The sequence below is a fragment of the Odontesthes bonariensis genome, chromosome 1, assembly GCF_027942865.1.
Source record: "Odontesthes bonariensis isolate fOdoBon6 chromosome 1, fOdoBon6.hap1, whole genome shotgun sequence".
NCBI lineage: Eukaryota > Metazoa > Chordata > Actinopteri > Atheriniformes > Atherinopsidae > Odontesthes > Odontesthes bonariensis.
Genome location: NC_134506.1, coordinates 20850737 through 20866980, shown reverse-complemented (window position 1 = coordinate 20866980; position 16244 = coordinate 20850737). Strand labels below are relative to the sequence as shown.

At 39.8% G+C, this 16244-nt stretch overlaps 1 protein-coding gene across 4 annotated transcripts in view; it reads left to right on the top strand.

The window, feature by feature from the left end:
- apba2b (amyloid beta (A4) precursor protein-binding, family A, member 2b) overlaps positions 1–16244 on the top strand; it is a 63113-nt gene that overhangs the window by 9382 nt on the left and 37487 nt on the right. The window contains exon 1 of one of the 4 annotated variants that reach the window (XM_075458436.1): positions 8993–9084. The exons of the other annotated variants lie outside the window; for them this stretch is intronic. The gene's annotated coding sequence lies outside the window, so the exon portion shown is untranslated. Of the gene's footprint in view, positions 1–8992; positions 9085–16244 lie in introns of those variants that run through there. 4 annotated transcript variants of the gene reach the window in all.

Here is a 16244-nt window from a genome sequence, read left to right as displayed (position 1 = left end):
CATACTGTGTAATGTGTTTTTAAAGATATTATCTTAAAGATATTGTTGTAAATGGTCCATCGGTTACTTAATTGGTTGAAGTAAATCAGTCAAATAAAGAAAATTATGTGTTTAGAATGTCTTAGGTGTGACACTACACATTAGCCTCATTTAGTATTTCAGGATCTATGAAATGAACCCCGCCTTACTTCCCCACCACTTGACTGTAGAAGGAGTGTGGGGAGGGCTGCAGGCATGTGGTAGCCAGGTGAGGCGGGGCTAATCTGCATATGCAAGGAAATCCCCTCTGTCTCATTCGGTGCTCCAACAAAGAAAACAATGTGCCTTTCAACACTGTGTCTGTGCGTGTGTTTTCTAATGCAGGAGAGGAAAACCCAGTGCTTGATTTGTAAATCAGGAGGTTCCAGAGCATAGTCAGGGTAGCGTTTCCATGGATTAACATTTGTTGGGAAGCTTTTTTTTCCATCACATTAAGGTGACTACTTGTGTAACTATTGGCAGTTTACCTGTCCCTCCTCTGCTGTACTTGACTGCTCGGTGTGTGAAAGGGAAGTTGAACACACCCATCTTCTCCGGAGTCACAATTCTGTGTTTGACTCAAAGAAAAACACACAAATTGAAGTCTTGTCGAGCCGACACAGTGCACTAAGAGGAAAGAGGACATCAAATCAGCAATTAAAAAATATCATACTGACCAGAATGAAAAGAGTGCACACAAATAATATGAGCCTTTGACACGAGGACACCTATCTGTGTACTTTGATAAACTTTGTTCCCCGTCACCGGCTCTAACAAGTTAGCTCTGTTTGACGAGTTGGCAGGATTGATTTCTCAGATTTCCTACACATGAAGCCCTGGCTGTTTTATTTGTACAATGGTGTACTAACACTGCAGTTAAATGGTGCAAAATCACAGATATGGTGGTGGTTGCTTGTACTGGGTATTCTTTTAGCATTTAAAATGGACATATCATTACGGTTAAAAACCTGATTTCCACTGCAAAAGGTGAAGAAAGAATAGAAAACAGATGCATGTATTTATCTTCTGCAGGTAGAAGAAGGTCTATGGGGTCATTTTGTCATTGGGGGATGTGCATCAGGCTATGTGCAGATGTCTCTGGTCCTGGGGGCCCGTAGGTACTACGAAACAGAAGCAGTGGCTTAGTAAGATAACCTCAGCCCTGGATTTTCTATATCACAAAGCTGGTTAATTTCTTACCAATGTGTATCACCATGGCAACTTAGGTTTAAAAGCATCGCCTGACCTGTCAGTTTTCTGAGAACAATAAAAAATTGATGAGTGGACAGTGAGAGTCTCTCTCCGACTCCTCAAAGATCGAGTAAGCAGTTTGACTTTCACTAAGAAGCATCTTTGTGGGAGGTATGTCAGCAGAAGGGAATACTTTGGTAATTTAAAACAGAGACTGATCTGATGCTTGTTTCTACTTTTAAAGATTTTGAACTAACATTGATTCGACTTTTTAGAATCAAAACCATTACCGATTTCCACATTATTACCTACATTTTGTTTTAATTTGATTTAACCTGCATTAAAAACAAAGTCATTGAGAACACATTTTTAAATCATAGGCAGTGAATAGCTTGAGAACTGCGAGAACTTCTAACCACACTGTTAGAAATACTTGATTGAGATACAGTTGTATTCTCGAATACTTAAATTGTCCTTGTCTGCAGTTGGAACGTGGACAACTGCTTCAGATCCCTCATTTCGGCACAGTCTCATTGAGATCCAAATTGTTAAAACACGCACCACGGACTGTAGCAGCTGCTGGACTTTCCTGTTGGTCTGTTTTTTCAGCAGCTAACATTAAGAGCTGTTCTCTTATACGGCCAATATTTCACTGACAGCTGTGACGAGTGCATTCAGTGGCAAATGGGAAGCCGGAATTTCTACTTTCCTTTAGGTAAAAATATAGTCCATATTCTGTTTTTTTTTTCAGTTTGACATGCTGCTGTGGTTTCGGCAGCACTGTTGCTTTTCAGCCTTCTAAAAAATATAATCTTGTGATTGGTCATCTGAAGCCAACTCCTCTGGTTTTACACAGAACACGCACATATCCAGAGTCGGAATGCATAGGTTGACTTACTGAGTCGATAACCAGCGTTGTAGTGCCTGTTTAGTGTGATCTCCGCTGTTCGGGTTAGTTAAGCCAGAGAACCTGAACATACCCTGGATGTGTAAAGCCTTCTTCATTTCACAGGCCCCAGCTCTGCAGGCACCAAAAATGAAAGATGAATTTGAAGAGAGGCTTCTCTCCCACATAGATGGAGTCACATCTCAAAAGAAAATGTGGACAGTCGAATTAGTAATTATTAACTGGGGGACCTTATATAGACTTTGGGAAAGAATCTCCCTTTAGATGTTTATTCAATGCAGACATTTGGTGTGTGTCCTCCAAGTGCACTAGAAAGTATTACAACAACAACTGTGCGTCTGTGGTGTCCTTGGCTGTCTGTGCGCTGGCCTCCAAGGAGGTATAATTGAGGTCTCAATGAGTGTAGCGACGTGTGTGTCAAAATCAAGTAAATACTACAGAACCTTCAGTATGATAGTGTTGAGCTTAACCTTTTCTTGTTAATATTTTGTCCCCAGTGCATGGTGTTCTCAGTGGCATAAGGGACATGTAGAGCTGTATATTAGAGCAGTGCAAGCGTTCAAAAATAGATTGCAGTTTTCTGTGAGTTAAGCAGCTTACCATGAATAATCAGTAGACAATGAAAATGGCAGCGTATCATCTTAAATGCTGCAGTTCAGACTTCAAGGTTGCACACCCACGCACCCGGCCTAAATCTCCAGAAATGGATGCTTTTGTTAAAGGGAAGCTGAAAAAAATTCCGATGTTAGTCTTGTTTTTAAAGGGCAGTCAAACAGTTTGGGTTAGTTAGCAGGTTCTGATCCTCTCTTCTGCTTTGATTGGGATGTTAGCTGGTTATTTTCATTGTTAGATCGCACCTTTACAGATTCATCACAAACATTTAGGCAGACTGTTTTACCACCTTTCTGTGTTTCATAACCACAAGTCTTGTATTTTGCTTAAATGGGGGAAACTTGAGAAGAAATGCCTCGACGTGAAATAAATATGTTCACTATTTTAAGATTAAGATATTCAACAATCCCATCAGAAAACGTATAAAGTGTGCCATGTATTCAGAGGACATTCTGTGAGAAAGTGCCTCTATGGACAAACACTGAACACGTAGCAGACTGCATTAAACTGCAACGTGGTGCTGAAGCCTGGAATCAAAGAGTTTTGCTACATCAAAGATTTTCATATACCTTCTGCTTTTGGCTCAGGAGGCTTTTTAAAGGTTAGAGGAGAGTTTCTGCAATTAAGCAATAAACTTCAAAACAGTCCTTCGGTTTTGGTCTTTTGTGAGTTGAGTTAAATTGTGGTATACGCATTTTAATAGAGATGGATTTAAAGAGAATGGATGAAAAATTACTTAAAAACAACAGTGTGATCAGTGCTCATGATGCTGCATTATTATTGCCTTGTTGTAATGTTACACATTATGTGGTATAGCTTAACCTTAACTCTGTGCTCAGCCTTAGGGAGCATTTCTTCTGTTTGTGAAAGCACGGGGCTCTGAAGTACCTACTAACTGAAAACACATACCCTGCCCTTTAGGTTTGAAAAAAAATCTCATTCAGTGAACTTTTCAGGTTTTCAGGGGGAACCTATGTCACTTGTCAAGTTTACCCCACCTCCTCAACCTTTGAGCCCCGGCCTAATTTTCTTGCTTGCGTTCTACATCACACAGAAAAGTTCTGTTGTCAGCTGTATTAACCAGCATACATTTTTGCCCCGGGAGCTGTAAGAGCCAAAGGGATTAACTTTATGCTTGAATGTGCTAGCTAGTTAGAAAAAGACGGCGTGTGCAGCAACCACTTTTCATCTGTTTTATGAACTTAGACCAGTTCAACGCTGGACTTGCAAAGAAATCGTGCATTAAATAGAGTTTGGTTCCAGCTCTCAGTGGTTGAACCTCAGACAAGGGGAAATTTAACTATTTCAGAAACAGCTCAGTTAATTAAGCTAATGTACAAGCTTCAAGGAAGTAACATTGTCCTTAAACCCATGGCTTTGTTAAAATAATGGTTCCGGTAATTCGGACAACCCGCAGCTGTGTGGATAAGATGTGGATGAGGCTTCCGTCATTCCAGCAATACTGCACGCCGTTACCTGCACCCGATCCTCTGCTCAGTGGCATGCACAATTATCAACGTGTTAATGTTGCATGTGCAGTTTTTTTTTTGTCTTTTAAAAAGATGTAATTCTCCAAGTACAATATAATTAATCTGTGCAAAATCTGTGGAGCTACAGATGGTACACTCTGGTGCACGCTTCCCTTGCTGTATCAATAACTGTAACCATTTATAGAGAGAGAGAGCTGGTGTGTATTGTTGGGATTGGAGGAGAGGCTTCAGTATGAATGTGTTTATTACATTGAAATGCACAGACGCCTGGGTTTTAATAACAGGTAATGTACTGAACCACACTGTGTGATATAAACTTTTCACCAACATCCCGTTGAAGTCTTGATGGTTAAACCTTTTCAGAAGTTCATTCTTTTTCTGGGTCTGACTCCATGCGGCTGTGTTCTGTTTGGCGAACTTTGTTTCTCCCCGACTTCACTCAGCAGTTGCCATTGTAGGGAGAAGCTATTGGTTTCGAGAGGCACAACCCGGGAAAGAGGGAGGTGGAGTTAGGGGTCCTCAAACAAGCCTGGTCAGAGGAGTGTTATTTCAGTAGGGCTGAGAAGACGGCTAATGTGCTTAAGATCAGGGATATTTAGACCAAAGCATGTCTCATAAACTTTAATAAGGCCGCAGGAAATTGTACTAACTTTTTTTTAAAAAAAGGGCATAATATGTCTCCTCAAAACCCTTCACATTTCATCTTCAGGTGCCTTCGGACTATAGTTTAGAAAAGACCACTTAGTTATTGCTCTTGGACAGGAGGTCATGGTAGCATGGCAGTGAGCAAACTTGTAAAATGTTGGCTGGGTGTTTGTCAAAGTCAGGGAACAGCTTATGCAAGGCTTCGAAGAGAACACAATACTGTAAGCCTTTGGCTGTCGTGAATGATGAGTGAGTGTGGAAGTCAGCCGGGGATAGATTTCCTGCTGGAGACTGGGGCCCGGCGCTGAGATGTTCTGTAGGTGTGGCTTGGTTTTATTTGCTCTAAATACAGGACTTTCTCTCAAGAGTTACCAATCCACTGATAGAGAGTTTAATATTTAATTCTATTCAATATATTGATCATTCTGCTTTGAATATTTCATATTCCTCAGTAGGAGAGAGGCCATGAACTGATGATTATTATTTTAGACCTAATTAATTATTGTTGCAGGCTTGTCACCTAGAAAAGAGTGCACATTAAGACGGGAATGATTAGCTGATCGATTACTAACTCATTTTGCTGTTAATTTAACAAAACTGTGCCAGTATGAGCAGTTAAAGTGACCCGTTGAGGAGTTGGAACTTGTGAATGGTGCCATCAATGCATTTTAATGCTGAGAATGAATTAGGACGAGCTAAATTATAAGTACGCTGACTTGGGCCTTTTTGAAGGACAATTATGCTAACAAATGGATTTGGAGAACACTGTCTGTTTGTGGGAATGTTTTGTAATCTTTCCACATATACAGTGAATTGCAGCACTACAGAATAACAAAGAATTAGTTAGGAGGTGTCTGAGGATTTTGCAGTTAAGGAGAATAGAAACAGCAGCTGTTATTAATGATAACAAAAGAATTACATACTGTACCCTTTAAAAATAGTGAAGGAAATGTATCTTCTAATATTTGCTTCATGGTGCTCAAGATGGTATGTTGCTAAGAATTAGGCTATTATTATAGATCACTTGATTTTCGCCAACTTCAGTGTTAGATGATGTTTTTCACCTTTGGATTAGTTGTAATAGAGATCTGCTGAGTGTTTTGTCTTGAATGCTGCAGTGTGCTGCAGCATGAATCGGACTTTTGGGACCGTTACAGGCCTCAGGGCTGTGTGCAAGTACGAGCGGAGCAAAGGAGAACTTCCTCTAACACAGTTCTAATTACTACTTTCTTTACCTATAGGGATGAAAATTTGTGTACACCATCAACTATTTTTGAGACCTCAATACAATCTGAAAATGAAAACAAAATTAAACAAAAACATTTGTTACTTTATCTAAATAAGCACCTACGATATGGGTAATTTGGGGTAGTTAAAACATGAGTAAAACATGGATCCAGGTCAAGCATTTCATGGTTGAGTTGGCTTAGGAAAAAATGAAAGATTAGGTAAAAATAAGTAATCAATGTTTTCTTTGTATGTTTTAGAAGAAATTGCAGAAGCAAGCGCGGTAATTGATGTTTCTCCTCGGAAACATTTTGTATAGCTGCTTTGTGCGTTGCGCCGTGTTACCTTGAGACGAAACTTTGAGTTCCCATCAGAGAATGCCAGTGAATGGGATTTTTTTTTTTCAATGATCTGTTTCTTTCAATGTTAATTGCATAGCAATGTGGAAATCTCTCCATAGAGTTTTTTCTTTTTTATCATTGAAGAATGACAGCAGATGAAATGTTGTGTTATTTTGCACAGAAGTGCCTTCCTCATCTCGTCTCACTCGTGTCTGTTTTAACCCGCCTTGTTCTGACCTTCTCATTTTTATCACCACAACCCCTGCTAGTTGTTGTGAAAGAGCCATTATACTGACACCCACAGTGTGTGAGAGCTGTGGCTGTCCTAAGTGAGGACAGCAACCTTGAAGCTGTCACAAGGAGGCCTCGCGCTGTGAGGATGAGATGTGACACGTGGCCCAGGTTCAGTGGCAGATGGAGAAACTGTGCTGTCTGAGTTTGGAAGAATACAGCTGAGCTAATGCTGCTGCTTCACTCAGTTTGTTTGATAGCCTGCTCTGAAATCTGGACCAGTCACTGCCAAGTGACTTGTAGCCATGCCTCGTTCAAATTCATTATTCTAGAAGCGTTGGTCTTTCATAAAGATGCATATAGGTGTGTATGCACGTCACTTCAAGAGCAGAAGCTTGTTTTATCTTTTAGTCTTTTGGAGCTCATTTTGCAGCATTGACCTGAAAAGATAATCTTTCTAATCAAGTTAGTGCAGATATGTGCCTACACAAAGTGTATACATGACACCTGATTAATGTCCTCAGAGGAGGGAAAGTCAAATGGAGGCTCATCTCCACACATAAAAAACTTCTGTTGTTAATTTTAGGTCTTTTTTTCAGAGTGAAATAACAACAGCCCATAGTGTCAATCTTTTATTTTTAACCAAATTACTTAGCACTATCACCCGATAATCCAATTTGTCACTGCTGCCACTTTTACCATCTGCGCATCCAAGCAGGAGAAAGAGATCAAAAGTCAGTCTTCGTGGTCGATAGTAAGGTTTTCTCCTTTTGTGCAATTAGTTCTCTCAGTCAGTTTTTCTTTTAGCAGGCGACTATGGTAATACCTTTTCATGGCTGGTTTTCACTGATCTTTGGTGACGGTGTCAAGAAATTGACCTCAGTTTACTGTCTTGCACCTGTAGAGTTGTCAAAATCAGTGGCTAAAATAGCCGCAAAGATTATTGACCCATGTTATGGTTAAAGTACGCTGATCGGTGTTAGTTAACCGCATCATGAGCTGAAGAAATCAGGAACAAAACAAAGAAAGGGGTGATGCAGGCAGATTGTGTGTTTATGTGGGAGAAGGAAGAGCGTCATGGGTCAACACATCTGAATACTGTCCCAGGTTGGAGGGAGAAGATGCAAGAACATTTGAGCATTTCAGACTGTTGTGAGCTTCTTAACAATGTTTATTGTGTGTATGTTTATTCATTTATTAATCCTCTAATAGAATATTCATCCTCCTTGGTACAGCCCTGTTCTCCTAGAGAAGGAAAAATTAATAGGGCTCTGCATCATCCCGACACTCAACAGGCTTTGTTATTGTACTCACTTGAACGTCATCCATCATCAACTTATTTCTTTCATCTACTTCATTTCATTTATTTATTTTTCTTGGGTTTTTATTTCACATTTACTGTTGATTTTAACCACATAGGGGAGATAGAACAGACTCTTTGTTGTGATCCCCACTATTTGACCCATGAGGTTATGAGATTTGTGACTCCAGAACCATGTCATTGACATCAGCCTCTCAACCATTCTAACACTCGAGCGCTTCTATAGTTAGACTCATATTAGGGCTCCATCCATCTGTATGTCACTCATACTATTTATGGGAAATCCATGGATGTTTAGATTTATAAAATGAACTTCAGCGGGAGACGTTTTGTGGATGGCTGCATTTGCAATTTCAGTCAGCCACTTGAGTGTGGTGATCTGTGCACAGTCTGCCAGTGCTTCACTTATTCTGATTTAATCCTTTGAAGTAAAGGGAAGGACACAGAATCATTCATTTGTATGCTAGTTTTGATATTGTACATAATTTGATGCCACAATATGAAGTCAGTCACATCTGTCATTACATATATTTTTTACTTTTACTTTCTTCTGCTCTTCTTTGGAATCATTTAATGTACATTCAGTATCATGTGAATATGTGCAGTTTCTCTGTTATAAATGCATATATATCTGATATAAATCCATATATATCTATATAGTATGTATGTATATTTTATGTTCCCAAAATCTTCTGCATTTATTCAAATTTGTTGAGCTAGCAGCACAAATGTGTGGTTATTTTTAATGTATGAAGTTCTCTGTGAGCAGTGTAAATGAAAACCGTGCATCAGTGCTCAGAATAGTAATTGAATCTGATTGATTTGTATGTGACTGCACGGTGGTGTGGTGGTAAGTGTACATGTTCTCCCCGTGTATGCGTGGGTTCTCTCTGGGTACTCCGTCCAAAAAAACATGCATGTTAGGTTAATTTGTGTCTCTAAAATTGTCCTTAGTAGTGGGTGTGTGTGTGGTTGTGTATCTCGTTTGTCTCTGTGTGGCCCTGTGATGGACTGGCGACCTGCCCAGGGTGTACCCAGCCTCTCACCCGATGACTGCCGGGATAGGCTCCAGCCCCCCCGTGGCCCGACCGAACGGATTCAGTGGGTATAGAAAATGGATGGATGGATGATTTGTATGTATAGAGCAAGAATTGTACAATCTTAGGGATTTGCTATTTAGGGTAGTACCCTTAATTAGATTTCTTAAGTAAAGATGAAATGTTTCTCCTTTGCTGATAGTTTCAATTCTTCATGAAAGAAACAACAAAATAGCTGTGCATTGATTCCAGTATTCTGGAAAGAATCATTGGCACCAAATTTAGACTCCCTTAAAAAAGAAATGCAAATGAGCAAATACTGTGTGAGGAATATTATGAATAAAGCTGCATCGAAATGCTTCATTCCGCATGAAGAATGTAGTCGTAAAATGTATGCTGTCCTTGCACTCTGGTCATGGGGTGTTGCTGTCTCTGCCTGAGCGCCACATCGTCGGGTATCAGCTACCAAAGAACTGCTTTTAAAGGTCCGAGGATGATAGTAGTACTTTGTTCACTTTTAAGGACCAACAAGACAAAGTCAAACTGCAGTGTCACACTCAGGGAAACATCAGCCGATGACCCCGTCAGCTTTTTATTCATAGCTATGATGGGCTGATGGGGACCTTTACGGGTTGGGTCTACAGTGTTGTTCTAGAGTCCAGCCAAGAAAACAAATACAGAGTGCTGTGATGTAACAGGATTCAAATGAGAGCTGCAATAATCCAGATTTTCTGTCGTCATTGTATCAGTGCCGTGTTTTTTTTTTTTTTGTGTCAACCCTGTCAGAGCCTTTTCTGTTCTTGCTGTCTCCGATTGTCTCAGATGATCTCCTAAGAGACAGTGAAATTAGCAGTCAGCACACCATACTGAAGTGACTGACACGTTGAATCTACGAGCTGTCGTCTTTGCATTGATCTATTTCTCCTCCAATCTGACCTTTCAGAAAAGAAATAGATCTAATAAAGTGTGGATGCTCCCTTAATGATCACTTTGTACGTGCGGGTGGAACATGAAGATTGTCGGCCGAGATATAATCTAGCAGTTGTAATAAAGGGCTTCTAATATCTTTAGATATAGTTTGGAGTAACTATGCTTTATGCAGACTTAGATGATGATTCTTATATTAACTCTGTCAGTGAAACTGCAGTTTAGTGCAAATTGTACCATATCTCAATAAGAGATCCACAGAAATCTCTGGAAGAGCATCAAAAAAGGTTTCCAATGTGGAGAGACAAGCAGCAGGTTTTGTTTTTACTGAGTTGGCTGGAAGCGAAGTCGCAGAAATACAAAACAAAAAACAGACAGAAGAAATAAATAGGTAAGTGATGCATAATTTAATTGTCGGCATACGATTAGTTGTGGCATTAACAGATGCACAACCAGGTAAAATAAAGTCGTTTGCAGCCACAACAAACTTTTCGCTTTGCAATTGAATTGTTCATTAACTTTTGCAGGTTATTGTTTTATGCATTTTTTTTTTTTCAAAATTATGAGAACAGATTTTGCTCCCCTCGTAACTCATAGAGTAATGCACACTCATGAGTCTCAGAGAACAGAATCGGGCCGGCGGTTGTTTCGCTGAACTGATTAAATTGCTGGAAATGTTGCCCAGAGAGCAAATATTTAACAAGAGCTGGTTGAGTTTGAACTAAAGTTCTGACAACAGCAAATATGGAAAGTGTTTTCCTCTCTCTGCCTGTCATAAAACACAGTTGGTGAGAAAAGGTGTGACAAATGGCTGCCTGCCACTGTGATTTTACTCTGTGAATTTACAGTTAGACAACGTTGTCCGCTCGACATTAGGAGGCAGTCAGAGGTCAGACCAATTACTGTTTGATATTGGATTAAAGGGATGATTTTACTCAATACTGTATTATTTGGATGATCGATTAATGCTTCAGTTTTTTCCCAACCATTTCTGTATTAAATTGAACAACAAGAACACAAACTTCATTTGATCACATTTCAGACAAGTAGCTTGTACTCTTGTGACTCACTTGTCTGACATTCTATTTTTTAAAATGATTCTGAATGATTTTAAAAAGATTCTACTAATGAAAGATCATCAGCAGACCAATCACAAATGGAAATTAGTACTAGCTAAAGCTGTAAACTTTACCGTCAACTTCCAAATTAGCATTCTAACAGCTCCCATAGAGTGAAAACCTTTTTCACTTCAAGTGTGTGTACATCTCCTCAACAATGATGCAATCAGATAACTTTGGCAATTTAATTTCAAGAAGTTGTAGCTGACTCTTTCTCTCCTCAGAGTTTTGAAAAATTTATATTTTTAATTGATAATAATGAGTTATTATCCTCACCCTAGAATTACAATAAAATCCACAACTGCTTATTGGATCTTGATGTCTTCTCCTGTTTGCCATATTTTGCCTTCTGTGGGATTTACATTGATGTAGAAAAAGAGGAAACGTAGATGTATGTAGAGGCAGCTGTGATCGGGTTCGCTCTTGAATGATTGCATGTGCTTTCTTGAAATTTACCATGTAAACCAGGACAAACAGGAGCAGATTCCAAAAGTGAAGAGATACATGTTTTTTCCACCATGTGTAAGTAATTAGTAAAACACCGAGCAGGAGCGTGTCTCATTACCAGACGTCGGCATTAACTGCGTTCCTGCTTGGCACAGTTTCCACGGAGCAATCTAAGCAAGATTTCCCAAAAGAAATCTAGGTTTAGCAGTCCAAGGTCTTTAAATAGCTTTAAATCATACATTATTTCATAACAGGCTTGCCTCCTCTTTCAGACTTCACTCGCAGCCATGTTTATTGTCTCTTTGTTTTCTCCAAGCTCCCACTTCCCTAACCTTATTAGCATAGCTTTATAGTTGATATGAGGAGACTCGCAGATGGCTTTTGTCTTTAAAATATGTTTACAAAGAAAAAAGGAGACCTTTGTTTATTACACAACACGCGCACGTGAGTAGACATTGCCATGTTTTATAGACTGCATGTTGAACAGCCTACAGAGCTGCTGTTGAGGCACGTGTAATGATATTTTGTCTAAGGAGAGTGGAGGTGGCTAGATTTCAATCTTTCAGCCTGACTGTGTGTTTCCCCTGGGTTCAGTAAAGCATAAAAGATGCTGAGAGGTGCGACAACTGAAACTGCCTGCTTTGTGAGGACATTTTCACAGATACAAGCACACATTCACTCACAGACGCACACACACACACTGCTCACCCCACGCAGATGAATGCAACAAAACAGAAACTTTGGCAACCAGCACACTTTGTCATACATGTACGAGACGCAAATGTACGAACACATAATTGTTCTGTTGTTGTCTGTTTTTTGATCTATCAGGAGTGGCGCTGCCCCTCTTTGTGGCCTAGCAGTCTCCTGTCTCAATGATTAATCCTGTCAGCTGGCCAGCAATGATACGGAGACCAAACGAAAACTCGCACAAAGCTCAGCAGCATGTTGCCACAGTCTTTTTTAAGGATGTGCAGGAGTGCAGGTGGGGCTCAGAAGCAGAACAATTTCAAAAAACACTGAAACATTCAACTGTGCTTCTTTTCCACTGGCAAACACAAACCTGACCAAGCAACAAACATGCCTGTTTTTTAGTTTTTTATTTTAATTTACTGGTAATTTTAGTGAACACTTTTGTGTGTTGATATTAGAAGCATTTCGGTCACAAATGCATGCAGTCAAACTGATCATATAGATGAGAAAAAAGGCAGTCTCTGAGCTGATGGAGTGAGCACCGCAGTATGTGTTGACCTGTTTTTCCCCCTGGGTGAGTGTAATTGACAGAACCCAGAAGTTATTTCATGTGCCTGCTATCAAACTATATTAGCAGGCCAGGCCATTACCGCTCAGCCCACGTGTCTCTCAACAAGATAACAGGATATTTCCTGGACCGATATTGCTTTCTCTTTTCGGTGCTGTAAGAGAATACAATAACCATCACCCAGCCGATGAATGTTATGAGCATTTTTCTCCGGATACTTTCAGTATTAAATACCGCCGAATGGGAGTAGAAATCCATTCTGTTTTTGGCATAGTCTGACGTGTGCGATGACTTTTGGATAATAGTTTCCACTGGGGTGCATTGTCCAGTATAAATGTAATTACGAGGCAGCTGTCAATCCTCCAATATTGCTTCCCATTAATAAGAAATCACCTGGCGCAGGTCGTAGATTTGAAGGACCTGAAAGAGGTTAAGACGAGTGAGGGCTGATGGAAATGAACTGCTGTTGATTGGAAGTTGACAAAAAATGAGGATTAGAAGCCAGAGGACAGATAGGTTTCTTCAGAAAGGGGTCAAAAAGAAGCACGCTTGTGAAAGACCTCTTGCTGAGGGATCAGGTGGAGTATTGTGTCGGCCAGGGAGCAATTCTCACCTTCATCTCGGCTGGATTACTGCAATGCACTTTATCTTGGAGTCAGCCAGTCCTCCCTCACACGTCTCCAGTTAGTCCAAAATGCTGCCGCTCGCCTCCTAACTGGAACACGTAAGAGGGAGCACATTACTCCCATTTTAGCCTCCCTCCACTGGCTGCCTGTGCATTTTAGAGTCCATTTTAAGATTCTTTTATTTGTTTTTAAATCTTTAAATGGACTTGCCCCACCTTACCTCTCTGAGCTGCTCCATCCTTATGCTCCTGCCCGGTGCCTCAGGTCAGCTGATCAGCTGCTCCTGGAGGTACCGAGGGATAAACGGAAGCTCAGAGGAGACAGAGCCTTTTCCGCTGCCGGTCCTAAACTGTGGAACAACCTCCCATTTCACATAAGACAAGCCCCTTCACTGCCCATTTTTAAACCCGTCTTAAAACCCATTTTTATTCCCTGGCTTTTAACCCAGCATGAGACTCTGTTTCTGTTATTGTTTTAATATTTTTATTGTTTATTATTGTTTTTACATTGTTCTTATGTTTTATGCCTTATATTTTGTGTTGTTACTCATGTACAGCACTTTGTTTCAGCCACGGCTGTTTTAAAGGGCTTTATAAATAAAGTTGAGTTGAGTTCATCTCTCCAGACTTTAAGTAACAATTCAGAGGGAATGACAGGTCAGAGTAGCATACCAATGGTTACATGCCGCCATTCCGACAATTCCTTTAATAGCCTATTAAAGCTTTTTCTTTTTCTTTAGAGGAACTCCACAACCTCACAAACCAACTAAAATGAATCATTATCAAAATCCCCTGAAATTTCTAATGTCAAAATACAGGTATTAATATAAATAGGGCGAGTCTGAAACATGTTAGATTAAGTAGAAATACAGTGTCAGTGACCTGTCACAGCAGCCAGCTGAGCGGAGCTCTCCATAGAGCCCATGCGTCTTTTGCACGCTGGCATCATATGCAACATTAATAACTGTCTAAAGAATATGAAATAACTCTTTTCTTTGCAGAGTCCTTGTTGAAGAAGCTCGTGCACAAAATTGATTTAATTCAGAGTTTAATAGTTCATTCAATAATTTGATGAATCAGGTCACAAACTACTGCCGTATCAATGTGTGCGGTGACATTACAACAGCACTTTACTGATGGGTTGCTTTTTTCTGACAACAATTCTGAACACACAACACTGAATTATTAAAAGGGATTTCTGTTTTCATCCATAATTAATCTTGTGGCAGACTTCATAAGGTTAACACACAGCTGTACACAAGCCTGTAATTTAATTTTCTTCAAGTCTGCAGTTCTAGTTATTTGCAAATGAAGGGTGAAATAATGTCTAATAAGTAATATTGCTTTTTCTCCTTTGAACTGGAATTACAACTTGCTTTATGCTAATTGTTATTATCAATGGTATAGTTTTGTTTTTAAAAGATGCACTTGTAGCTTTAAAGTTATTCTTTCAATTTCAGCCCTCGTTTCCCATCTATTTTCATTTTACCTTGAGCAAAAAAAGTCTCCACTTTAGGAGAAAACTTAAAAGTGGATCTTTTTTTTTTCCATGCGTGATCTCACTCTATATTTTATAAGGACACAGAACAGCCATCGATTTAGATTTGCATAACCTCCCTCATCTTTATCATCATGACTATTAGATTAATACACATTTATTTTGATTTCAGGCTTGAGCTCAGATGGAAAAGAGCAGTTTGGGAGGATTTTCTGTCCCATCAGCAACCAAATGTTTTTCCTGCCAGTATTGGGTGAAAGTTTGATTTTAGGGCTGCTTTTTCTGTTTTTTCCCCAAATTCCTACTTTACATATTAAAAACATCATAATGCCTTTCATTTGTATTACTCTCATGCTCATGCTCACAGTAATTCATCAGGAACCAAACCCTGTTGACATCTTCAATTAAACCCTGTGAAATTGCCCCAGTATCTATCTCTCTTCGGGGCTATTTAGTTGTGCTTTGCTCTCTGTAAGCTGGGTCCATTGCCAGGCAATCTTAAGACTGTTTTCTTAAAATGTAGGCCATCTTAGGCCTCTGTTCCACCTTGCCTGCCTACAAACTTAGGTATGTACTTTCTTAGCTTAACTAGGTGATATTTTGCAGGATGATTTGCCTTCAGCAATCAGATGCAACAAGTGTTTACAAAGAAAACTGTATGTCTACTCGTGTGATAGATAGATAGATAGATAGATAGATAGATAGATAGATAGATAGATAGATAGATAGATAGATAGATAGATAGATAGATAGATAGATAGATAGATAGATAGATAGATAGATAGATATAGATAGACAGACTATATTTCCAAAAATATTCGCTCATCTTCCTTTACACACATATGAACTTAAGTAACAATCCAACTCTTCTGGGCAAGCTTTCCACAAGTGTGTTTATGGGAATTTTTGACCATTCTTTCAGAAGCACATTTGTAAAGGTCAGACACTGATGTTGGACGAGAAGGCCTGGCTCACAGTCTCCGCTCTAATTCATCCCAAAGGTGTTCTATGGGGTTGAGGTCAGGACTCTGTGCAGGCCAGTTAAGTTCTTCCACACCAGACTCACTTATCCATGTCTTTATGGACCTTGCCTTGATGCACAGCTGGTGTGCGGTCATGTTGGAACAGGAACTGTTTGCACAAAGATGGCAGCATGAAATTGTCCAAAATCTCTTGGTATGCTGAAGTATTGGGAGTTCCTTTCACTGGAACTGAGGGACCAAACCCAGCTCCTGAAAAACAACCCCACACCATAATCCCCCCTCCACCAAACTTTACACTTGGCTCAATACAGTGAGTCAAGTACCGTTCTCCTAACAACTGCCTGCTCTGGTATTACCATTTTACG